This window comes from Erithacus rubecula, assembly GCF_903797595.1.
Source record: "Erithacus rubecula genome assembly, chromosome: 18".
NCBI lineage: Eukaryota > Metazoa > Chordata > Aves > Passeriformes > Muscicapidae > Erithacus > Erithacus rubecula.
In genome coordinates, this window is record NC_136670.1 from 2,182,377 (window position 1) to 2,193,279 (window position 10,903).

Sequence of the window (10,903 nt, forward strand, 5' to 3'; positions counted from 1 at the left end):
CTCCCAGCTCTGCCTGGCAGAGAGGCTGGTGTGACCTGTTACCAATAAAGTGTTAACAACACCACCACAAAGAACTGTGTCTGCATTAAGGAGCATCAGAAACCTGCTCCAAATGATTGATTAAACCTCCCTGCCTGTTCAGCTCTAGCTCTGGGCTTTTCCATGCTGAATTAACCACCTCTGCTGTCTGCTGCCTGTTTGACACAGAATAAATGTTCTGCTGTTAGCAAGTACTTATTTTCCCAGATCTCAGTGCTCAAGTGGCAAAGGAAGAGATCCAAAGTTTCTTTTCCAAACTTCCCTGCCAGCAGCTGCCAGTGTCAGACATCAGCTCACCTCTTAATCCCACTGTCTGCACAGCACCATGCCAGGGAGCCCCCCAGCCCTTCCCTAGGGAGCAGCAAGAAAAAAGATCCCACTGCTGAAATAAGGGGAGAAAAAGTCATTTTCAAACAGGATCCTGCTCTCCAAATGGAACACTGCTAAATCCCGCCTTGAAATTAAGTTGCACTTTGGCTTTTATCTTTGCTGGAATCCCTACTCTGTAGACTGGGCTGGAAGATGAATCCAGGAGAACTGGGCAAAAACATGAGAGCAGCTGATTTATAGTTTGCCTGGAAGAGCTTTAATTCTCCCAGCCCATACACACAGCCCATTCATTTGGGGGGGGGAAAAGGTAATTTAAAATATCTTTCCTAATGTCTGCTGACAGAACAAAGATGAAGGACTGTAAGAGATGATCAATGTTTAAGCCCACCTTCAAAGCTGCAGATCTGGGGAGCTGCTGAAGATAAACAACCAATGGGTGCCCAGGAGCCAGGCTAAAAGCTGACAGAGAAATTGCTTTTTTCCAAGGCAAACAGAAGGCAAGGAAGGGCTCCATTCAGCAAGGCTGTGCTCACTCCTTCGTAACACCAGAAGGGCAAGGGACCAAATTTAATTTCTTCCTCACAACAAGTTTAATTAAATGATCTGAGCCCTCCCTGACTGTCTCCTGCCACGAGGAGTGGCTGTGCCCACAGGAGCTATCAGCAAACTCAGCCTCACTCCCCTGGCCAGCTGGAGATGCTGCTCCTGCTGCAGGGACACGGGCTCCTCACCACAGCAGGACACAAACCACACCTGGGATGGGCAGCAGGGCAGCAGCCACTGCCCTGGGGATGCTCCACAGCATCACCTGCACAGGGGGGGCTTCCCAAGGGGGGCTGTGTCAGCCTCACCTGGGCCTGGGGGTGCCCAGGGGGACAGGAGGGACACTGGCTGCAGGGCATGAGCTGCACTGAGGATTTTTCATCATCAACAGAAATTTCAGAGCCAGCTCCTTGACTTTGGACAAGGGATGGAGGGACAGGACAAGGGGAATGGCTTCCCACTGCCAGGGGTCAGGGTTAGGTGGGATATCAAGAAGGAATTCTTCCCTGCAAGGGTGGACATGCCCTGGCACAGGGTGCCCAGAGCAGCTGTGGCTGTCCCTGGATCCCTGGCAGTGCCCAAGGCCAGGCTGGACAGGGCTGGAGTACCTGGGACAGTGAAGGTGTCCCTGCCATGGCAGGGGTGGCACTGGATGAGCTTTAAGGTCCCTTCCAACCTAAACCATCCTGGGATCTCTCAGAGTCATCACAGAGACAGGCAAGGTTTTATTGGCCTATTGAAATGTGTGAACATAAGCACTGCACTCTTTGGAGCAGAAGTTAAAAATTATAAACAACAAAAATTAAGTTTAAAGTACTAGAAGAGCTCAAGGGGATTTTTGCTGTGCTTACAGCTTTTACCAACTTCACAAGGAGCTTTGGGAGCTGTAAGAGCTCCAAGCATTGCAGATTGCTGCAGCACCAACAAAAACACCTGTTTTACAGCAGACACAGCTCCAGGAGCTGCTGAACCCCCAAACCCCTCCATGAACCCCCCAACCCCTCAGCAGGAACACAGCTCAGGCCAGGCAGCACCATCAGCTCTGCAAGGTCTATCCCACAGCAACCAAGGAGATTTTTTTTCCTAGATCTAAAAAATACAATTAGTTTTTCACGCAGGGCCACATGCTGGGCCAGAAGAGTCACCCTGCAGTCCCTGGAGTGGAGGATGTCACAAAGGCCAGGTGAAGGCAGCCTGGGCACTGACACAGGTGCCAGGGGCACACCAGCCACAGCAGCAGCTGCCCTGGGCAGAACCGGCAGAGCCAGCACTCCCCACATCCTTCCAAAGGAACTTCTCCTCTCACAAGTGCTCCCAAGACAGCTTTCCAAAAGAGAGTTTGCTAAAGACAGAAGGGCAGCACAAGATTTAGACTAATAAAGGCATCAAGAGCTTTGGTGGGGAGACCTGCAACCACCTCCTGTCCATCCTGGGACCTTTGCCAGCCTATCCTGAACTCAGCAATTCCCACCTTAAAATGAACAAAAACGATTCCACAGCGAGTGTCCATTGCCACCTTTTCACCACCTTCTCTTGCAGAAATTGTCTCCTGTAGAGGTGCCAGCAGGGGAAGGATGCTCTCCTCCAGGGAAGGGACACAGGAGCCAAGGGGAATCCTGACCCAGCAGGAGGCAGAGCTGCACTGCCTCAGTTATTACTCCTGCTCACACATTTAACCCGGCCATTCTCATTCTGCCTGCACTAGCAACCCGAAAATGAGTTCTCATTCATTCCCAGCGAGGCTGTATTTGTTGAAATGTAAGCTGCTTGCAAAAGCATCAGATAAAGCCCTGGCATTTCTCAGCTCCTTTTGTTTGGTACCATCCTCACATGGAGGTGATGCTGCAGATACCACCTGGAAGTCACTGAATTCACACAGACATAGCCCAGAGGTGCCCATCTATTATTTACTTTACTCTTAGCAGAAATAAACCCTAGCAACGTGGCATTGTGTTTTCTATTTTAAAACTAGATCTTTTTGGAACAAATTAAAAAAAAAAATCCAAAAATCCCCACAAAAACAGACAGTTGTGCAAGTCTGTGGATGTTCAGTGAAGGAAATACTCTGCTGCAGGTGCAGGGATGCTCCTGGAACAGAGCTTGGCATCCTGCTGGGCACATCCTGCAGGGCAGCTCTGGCAGCAGAGGGGAAGGAAAAGCCCAGAAGCCCTGAAATCAACTGGAGACTTTCCCTGCAAAGACAAAGCCAGCCTTGCCTCAGATCCCAGCTTGCCCTACACATCTGCAACACATTCTCAAGGCTTGATTTTAAATAAATAATAAAACATTAGGGTTCAGAGGTGCCAGGGTGAGAAGTGCAGGAGGCAGCTGCTGCAGGAGCTCAGAGGTGCCCCTGGTCCATCCAGCCCCACAGTCTTTGTGCCAGGCAAGCCAAGAGGACAAACAGCATTGTTTGGGTGCTCTACAAGAGCCAAAAGCATGAGTCAGGCTGCCCTTATAGCCCTCCCCTGGCTAGCCAGGGCCAGGGCTGAGCAATCAGCTGCTCCCAGGGATGGGGGGCTCCAGGGACACCTCCTGCCCAGCTGAGACAGCCCTGGCACTGCTCCTGCTGCCAGAGCTGCTTTCAGACACATTTTCAGACAAAACCTGCTCTCATTTTATTTGAGAACAAGAAGTCATTACAATACTCGCAGGATTTCACCTTCCTCTAACAAGCAGCATCTCGCTGGGAGCTCACAGCTCTCCAGATTGCAGGCAGCAGACTTTTCCACATCCATGCTCCAGCATCATCTGTTACATCCTGCACAATATTCCCCCAGCTCGGCTGGCAGGAGCAGCTCCTGTTTGCCCACAGCCTGGCAACACGAGGATAGTCTTTCTGATTGTTTCAGGCTGCAGGTAACACGAGCAGCCCCAAGAAAAGCTCTGGATTCACTATGTGCATGCAGGCTGGTCCCTGTGAAAGGAAACAGCTCACGGTTCAAAGCCTTGGCTTTGGTATTCCCAACATCTCAAACACTAAACTAGACACAGACAGATGTTAATTCTGCAGAATCCACATCTCAGTCAATGCCTGCCTGGTATCACCTCAATTTTTTTATAATGCACCTACAATTCATTTTCTATTGGAGATGGAGCTGGAAGACACCCGACCTTCTCATTAAATAAGAGTTCCAGGTGAGACCCCCTGGGCACTGTCACTCACTGGAATTGAACAGGTACACCAGCACTGCTTGGTGGCAAAAATAAAAATAGCCCCAGCTCTGGGCACGCTGGGCAAGGCAGTGGCCTTCTGTGCACAACAGCAAAATCAACTTAATCACAAATGACAACTTCTGAAAGCCTTTACTTTGGATTCATCCTTGGCATTTTTCTAGGCCAGCTTGAAAACAAAAGCTTTGTCTTCTTAAAATGCAATTGCCTGAGGCACCTCTTAAAAAAGTGACATAACTCAGGTTTGAAAAATGCCTCCTGGGTTTCAGATCCTCCTAAGAGCCTCTTTACTATTCAGCTTGATTCAGATTACCCAGATCAGCATGAACTCTGCAGATTTAGCCCCAGCTACCAGCACAGGTATAAAATGCACACATTTAGGATTATTTTTTTAAACTATATGATTAAAGCGCTACAGTTGTAAAAAAAGAACTTGTTATTGATCTGAATGTTTGCTCCCTCCCTTTTCTCCAGCAGGTTTATAAACACTCTCTGATGACAGTTTATTCTGAATTTTCCTCTGTTCAGTTTATTCCGGATTTTTTTTTCCCCCAGCCTGTTTTTCTTGCTGGGTATTTTCAACCTTTTCATCACAAACCTCAAGCTGTGAGAAGAATGAGCAACTTGTTTTGGAATCACAATTTGAGCCTAAAATTTGATTCTTGTTTCTTCTCCCCAGCACAAACCTTTTTTATTTCAGTAATTTTACAAGCAGTGACTTTGTGCTTCTGCAAATCCAGGAGCACAGCCCTGTGCCAGTAACTTGATGGGAGGGGGCAAGGAAGGAGAAGCTGCAATTCTCCAGGACAGACACAGCTACTTCCAATGCCTGTAATAATCACCTTGGATAAATCCACAGTACCTTAAGCACATCGCAGATTTTTATACCCATAGGCTGTTTCCTTTGAGCAGATAAAAATTTACTGCTAGGTCTGAAAACTCCTTATGCAGCCACCAGTAAAGAACTCAAATGAAAAGGAGTTTTGTTGCTTTTATTGAATGATTTGGGACAAGGAGAGCTATAAGCTGTCTTGGTGATGGGAACACGTTAGAGTCTTTTTCTGAATGATCAAGTCCCATCACTTACTCCACATAAATTGCTCTCTGTCAAGAGCTTTAATCCTCTCTTTTCAACGCCTAAATAAAACATCCTCCCCAAACTCACTGCTATTATCAGCCATTTCTAAAGAAAGTGGTTTTTAAGAGACACACCTCTCTCTGCTTTGCTGTTCCCCTGAAATCCATCTCCAATATCAGCCTGACAGAAGTAAAAGAGCAGCAATCCTCAGAGAGCTGGAGGAGTGTCTGAACACCCACCCCTCCCAAAGGAAGCTTGCACACACGGTCCAACACAAGTCACAAACAGGCTTCCAGGAACAAAAGCAATACACCTTGTGACAGGTGTCACCCACAGCAGGCAGCCCACAAAGGTGCTACAGGGTCACACAGCTCGTGGCACAGAGCTCCCTGGAAGCCAGGCTCCTTCCTGCCCTTTAGGATAATGCAAAGAGCCCAAATCCCAACAAAGAGCAGAATGAAAGGGGAAGCACCATCTCCCACTTCACTGCTCAAGGGAGAGCAGGAGCACCTGTGGCAGAGCCCAGCGCCGCTCCCGCACGGGGACAGTGCAGAGCGCTGGGACATGGCCAAGGAAAACAGGCTCGGCCCGGGCAAATGCCAAGGGCTTGTGCTGGCCCTGCCAGCCTGGGAAGGGCCGGCAGCAGTGTCTGACCACCGTGGGGGACACACACAACCACAGCCTCAATATGAAATAAAAGGGTCTTTTCTTCCAGTCTTGGGAGTCAGCTCAAGCCAGCCGACTGCAGTCTCCCCCAAAGCCGGAGCAGCTGCTGGAGTGTGGGAAGGCCCCGGAGCCACCACCAGCACCGGCTGGTTCCCAGCCCTGGTTCCCAGCCCTTCCCCGTGCCAAAACCATGGGAGAACTGCACTCAGAAGTGGTGGAGCCACCATCCCTGGAGGGATTTAAAAGAGGGGAAGATGTGGCACTTGGGGACATGGTTTAGAGGTGGGCTTGGCAGTGCTGTTAATGGCTGGACTCAATCTTAGCGGGCTTTTCCCGCTAAGTAATTCTATATTCTGTGCTAAAGCACTGCAGCAAGCACAGCTGCGATGGGTCGTTCCTGCAGGTGAGCTCTTGCTTCTCAGAAGCAGGTCAGGAAAATAAGGTGCCCATCCACCCTGCTGTCCATGCCGGCAGTCTGTCCAAAGAGGGAATCATCCCCCGGGTCCCTTCCAAAGGCACGGCCAGACCCGACTGCCTCACACTCCTCAAAGCTGCTCTGGAGTAAGACCCGGAGTTTCACACAGCACCTCAAATCAGCGGAATCGCTAAGCTTGGAAAATACCTCCAAAATCACCAAGTTCTAACATCTAACCAAGTCCACAAAAATCGTACAGCCGAGTGCCACATCTGCTCGTTTTTAACATTCCCAAGGATGGTGACTCCACCACGTCCCTAGGGAGCCTGTTCCCAAATACAGCTCCCGACAGAAATCAGCAGCCCCAACAATCGCGACAGAGCGGCTCCGGCACGGCGCGCTGCAGCCGCAGGGCTCCGCACGGACCCGCGGCTCAGCGCCGATATTCCGCCTCTTTTCTCGCTACGGAGCCGCTCCCGGCCGCCCGAGGCCCCGCTGGCAGAGCGGCCGAGCATCTCCGGTGTGCAGGAGGCACAAAGTACCCCCCGATGGTGCGGTCACAGCGCGGACATCCCTCCCAAGCGCGCAGCCCCGGCGGGGTCGGACCCACCCCGAGCCGCTTCCCAGCGCGGCACTTCCCCATCCCATCCCATCCCGCGGGAACTCCCCTTCCCGTCAAACGGGGAAAACGCGCATCAGGGGCGGAAAAACCTAGCCACTCGCAAGAAAACCGGTGGGAAAAGAGAAGACTAAAAAGGGAAAAAAAAAAAAACCAAAAAAAACAAAACCCAGTAATAATAAAGCGGCACTAAGTCACTGGCAGGGGGACCCAGCACGGACCGCACGCCGGGGCTGGCGGGACGGCCCCCGCAGCAGCCGGGGGAAGGGGCGGCAGCACTCACCGGGCAGGTCGGTGCCGTGCGGACGCAGGGCCCGGCCCGTCCCGCCTCGCCCGCGGGAGCCGCCGGCTCAGTGCCGCGCACCGCCCCGCGCCGCGGCTCCTTCCCGCCGACCGTACCACGGCTCCAGGCCGGGGGGGACCCGCGCGCCGCGGAGAGCTCACCCTGCCGCCCGCCGCCCGCTCTCGCTGCTGCCGCGGCGCGGGCCGCACCGAACCGCCCTGACGAGGCTGTGCCGGGCAGAGCCGCGCCGCTGGAGCTCGGCTCGGGGCAGCGCCGCTCGCCCCCACCGCCCGCCCCTCCCGCTCCGCTGCCCGCGCGGTGGAAGAGTCCAGAGCGGGGCGGGCACGGGCGGAGCCGGGCGCGCGGGGCTGCTCCGGGAGCGGGTCGCCGTGAGGGAGCGGCGGGGCCGGGCCGGGCGGGCTGCGCTCGGGGGTCACGGTGTCGGGACGTCCCGGCCCCGTAGCGCGGCCCAGGAACGGCGGAGCAGACGCTCCCAGCGCTCGCACCGGCACCGCTCGCTCCTTGCCTACACCCGGTTCGCCGGAGCCGAAGTTCGCAGCCGCCGCGGCTCCAGCCCGGAGCTCCAGCCCGGCCGCTCTTCCCCAGGGGCTCTCGGGAGCAGCGCGATGCTCAGCTCGGCTGCTCCGTCCTGCGGCCGCCCGCTCCTGGCGCTCACCGCAAAGAAAACGATTCTCTTGAGAAGACGATGCTTCCTGCAGTTCCCGTCCGGCATTCCGCCGCTGCTGGAGGCGTGGGGGGCACAGGCGGGGCGCTGCGGGCGGCATCGCTCCGAGCGGCACGCTGTGTGTCCCGCCGGGAGCGTGTGTGCTCCGGCTCACGGCAGCTGTTCGCTCACATCTATGCGAATCATTCCGTGTAGCTGCTCTCAACAGCGTGTTAGGGAAGGGCAAGAGCTCACCAGCGGGAATGACACATCACACAGTCATAAATCAGTCAAGTCCAGCCGTTATCGTGGCACTGCCAAGCCCACCGCTAACATATGTCCCCAAGGGTCACATCCTCACGGCTTTTAAATCCTGCGGGGATGGTCACTCCCTCCCACTGCCCTGGGCACCTGTGCCGGGGCTGGACAACACTTTCAGTGAAGAAATTTATTCCTGTTACATGCCTGGGATAGTATCACAGCACAAATGATTAATTGACAATCAAGGCAAAATCCCCCTGAAGTTTTCCCAGCTGATCCAAACAGAATTATAGTGGTATTTAAGTGATCAGTTACACAAAACTACCTGACACAATGCTGATTCCTGATGGGACTGGTGGGAGTGTGGAGGAGCTCAGAAGGTACCTCTGAAGGTTGGGTAAAGATCCCTCAGTAATTGTGAATTCTCCTGTCAACATCAAGACCTCTCTGGCTGTGAGCTGGAGACAAGAACTCAGTAGCTACTAACTCAAATGTGAGCAATTAACTGGCTTTTTCAGCTTAATTTTTCTTGAGCAACTCATGGCTGACAGGGATGGATGGGATATCAGGAAGAAATTCTCCCCTCTGAGTGTGGGGGGGCCCTGGCACAGGGTGCCCAGAGCAGCTGTGGCTGTCCCTGGATCTCTGGAAGTGTCCAAGGCCAATTGGACAGGGCTTGGAGCAACCTGGGATAGCAGAAGATGCCCCTGCACATGGCAGGGGGTGGAATGAGATGGGCTTTAAGGTCTCTTCCAACCCAACCCATTCCATGATATCCCTTCAAGCTTCAGTTTTCCACCTGCACCCTTGGTGAAAGGGTTTCCACAGACTGTGTTTATCGATTTAGGAAAGAACCAAAGGGTTCTAATTCACCTTGTCTGATAGTAGCAGAAGCATTTACATGGGTACCAGCTGGCTCGACTGAAAGTAAAGCTTATCTAGCAGCATTTTTAATATCTGTGACTGTAGGTCTAGGCAATTCCACTGCCTGATTTTCTGCTCTGTGGAAAGGTGTATCGCCTGCTAGTAGGGCAACATCTATAACCCCATAAGGAGTATTTTCATATTTTAAAACTAATTTGTCAATAAGTTTTTTCCATTGCAATTCCCATAAAAGATATTGTGACTAAGGATTAAGTCATTGCACCCTTTTCACTTTGTCAGGGTGGAAAGCCACATCAGCTTCCTGGTGGAATATATTATTTCCCATGAAATCCAAATCCCCCATTCTGACATGGGATGTTGCTCTTCCTCTCTCCTTGGAGAGCAGTGTCCTCTTTGGGTTTGTTTTTCCATGATAAATCCCCCCTGAGAGTGCGATCAGACAGGGCATCACAGCAGTGCTGTGATCAGGGTGTCAAAGTGCCTGTCCTGGGCATGGCATCTCCCAGTTTCCCTCCAAATTCTAATTCCCTTGGAGCTACACAACAACATTTCAGAATCATTTAGTGATATTTTGCCAGAGTTGGAACATTCAGAGCTTTCACCAAAATTCTCCACCCACCAAAGCCCCAGGAATGTCTGTAAACTTGTGCAACAGCAGGTGCTTCACTTATTAGTCCAGAATTAAGTTTTCTTCAAGCCCTCATTTTCTTTAGAGTCCTATTTATTATTGCTTAACAATCACTTGAAAGTCTATGGGTGGGAAGCAATACAAAAGCATCTTTCATTATTCATTAAGGGCAAGTGATGCAGGGCTTTTGGAAGGGAATAAAAAGTACACAGACTTTTCTGCATTTAAAACAATTATTTCTTATTAATAACCCTGCAGAAAGGTGCCCCACAGAGATGTGCAGTTTGGGTGTTTTGAAGCTCAGTCTCTTGATCACAAAAAGAGCTTTTCTTCCCCTGTGACATTCCTCAGCAGAGATCCTGGGAAATGCTTTGTCATCTTTATTTTTAAAAAGTATTTAGGTGATTATTTTTGGTGATGTCCCCTTCCTGGGATGGATAATAATGCAGTGGTGATTGTGGAGATCAAGACCTGATCTCCATGAGCTTCTGTCATGAGAATAAAAAGTTGCAGCAACAGAACAAACCTGCAGCAGGTTTGGGAAGAGGATTGGGGAGCTACAAGGTCCCAGGAGAGCTCAGGTTGGAAGGGACATTGAGGGTCTCATTTTGAGGGTGCATTTCTCAGGTCATTGCTGTGGCTATTGGGGCAGGTCCCAGGAAAGAGCCCTGAGGGGTCTTGTCCCTTCTAACTGACCCAGGCAGAGATAAACCCATCCCTAATCTCCCTGGAGCCCAGGTCTCATCCAGCCTTTACAAAGCCACCTCTCTGTGCTGTGAGATGCTGATTTGGAATGCCAGGAGACCACACCAAAGCCTTTCCCAGCACCAAGGCACCTGGGCTGGTATGGGATTCCACATGAGCAGCCATAGAAGATGCTCCTTATCAGCCAAATCCCAGGATAAAGAGGATGGGAACCACTCTCCAACCTGCAGAGCTGAGGATCTGCTGGCCCAAGTCCTTTGGTCTGCCCTGAGGAGTCACACACTGCTCTGAGGCTGAAGAACCACACAGAGCAATTTTGCTGAGGTCTCACAGGTGAGGAGGCTGTGCCTTCCCAGAGGATCTGTCCCTCCAGTGCTGAGTAGGTGTCCTTGAGGCTGCAGACTGGGAAATTCAGAAAGCACTGGAAGAAGTCAACACAGGGCTGTGCAGAGGCAGAGTGCCCCACCACCAGGGAAGGAGGCACTGGGAGCCCAGCAGAGCATCCATGGGGAGCTGTTCCCAGTCCCACTGCCAGCAGAGTCTGTCTGTGCCTCAGATTCCTCCAGTTTGTCCCCCAGGGTCAGGCTGGAGATCAGGAAAGGTTCTCCCCAGA

The 10,903-nt window shown here is 52.0% G+C and overlaps 1 protein-coding gene across 1 annotated transcript in view; it reads right to left on the minus strand.

Annotated features, from left to right (window-relative positions):
• RALY (RALY heterogeneous nuclear ribonucleoprotein) overlaps positions 1–7,370 on the minus strand; it is a 113,973-nt gene extending 106,603 nt beyond the window's left edge. Inside the window, 1 exon segment of the mRNA XM_079322029.1 lies at positions 7,148–7,370. The gene's annotated coding sequence lies outside the window, so the exon portion shown is untranslated.
• Between the last annotated feature and the right edge of the window lie 3,533 nt (positions 7,371–10,903).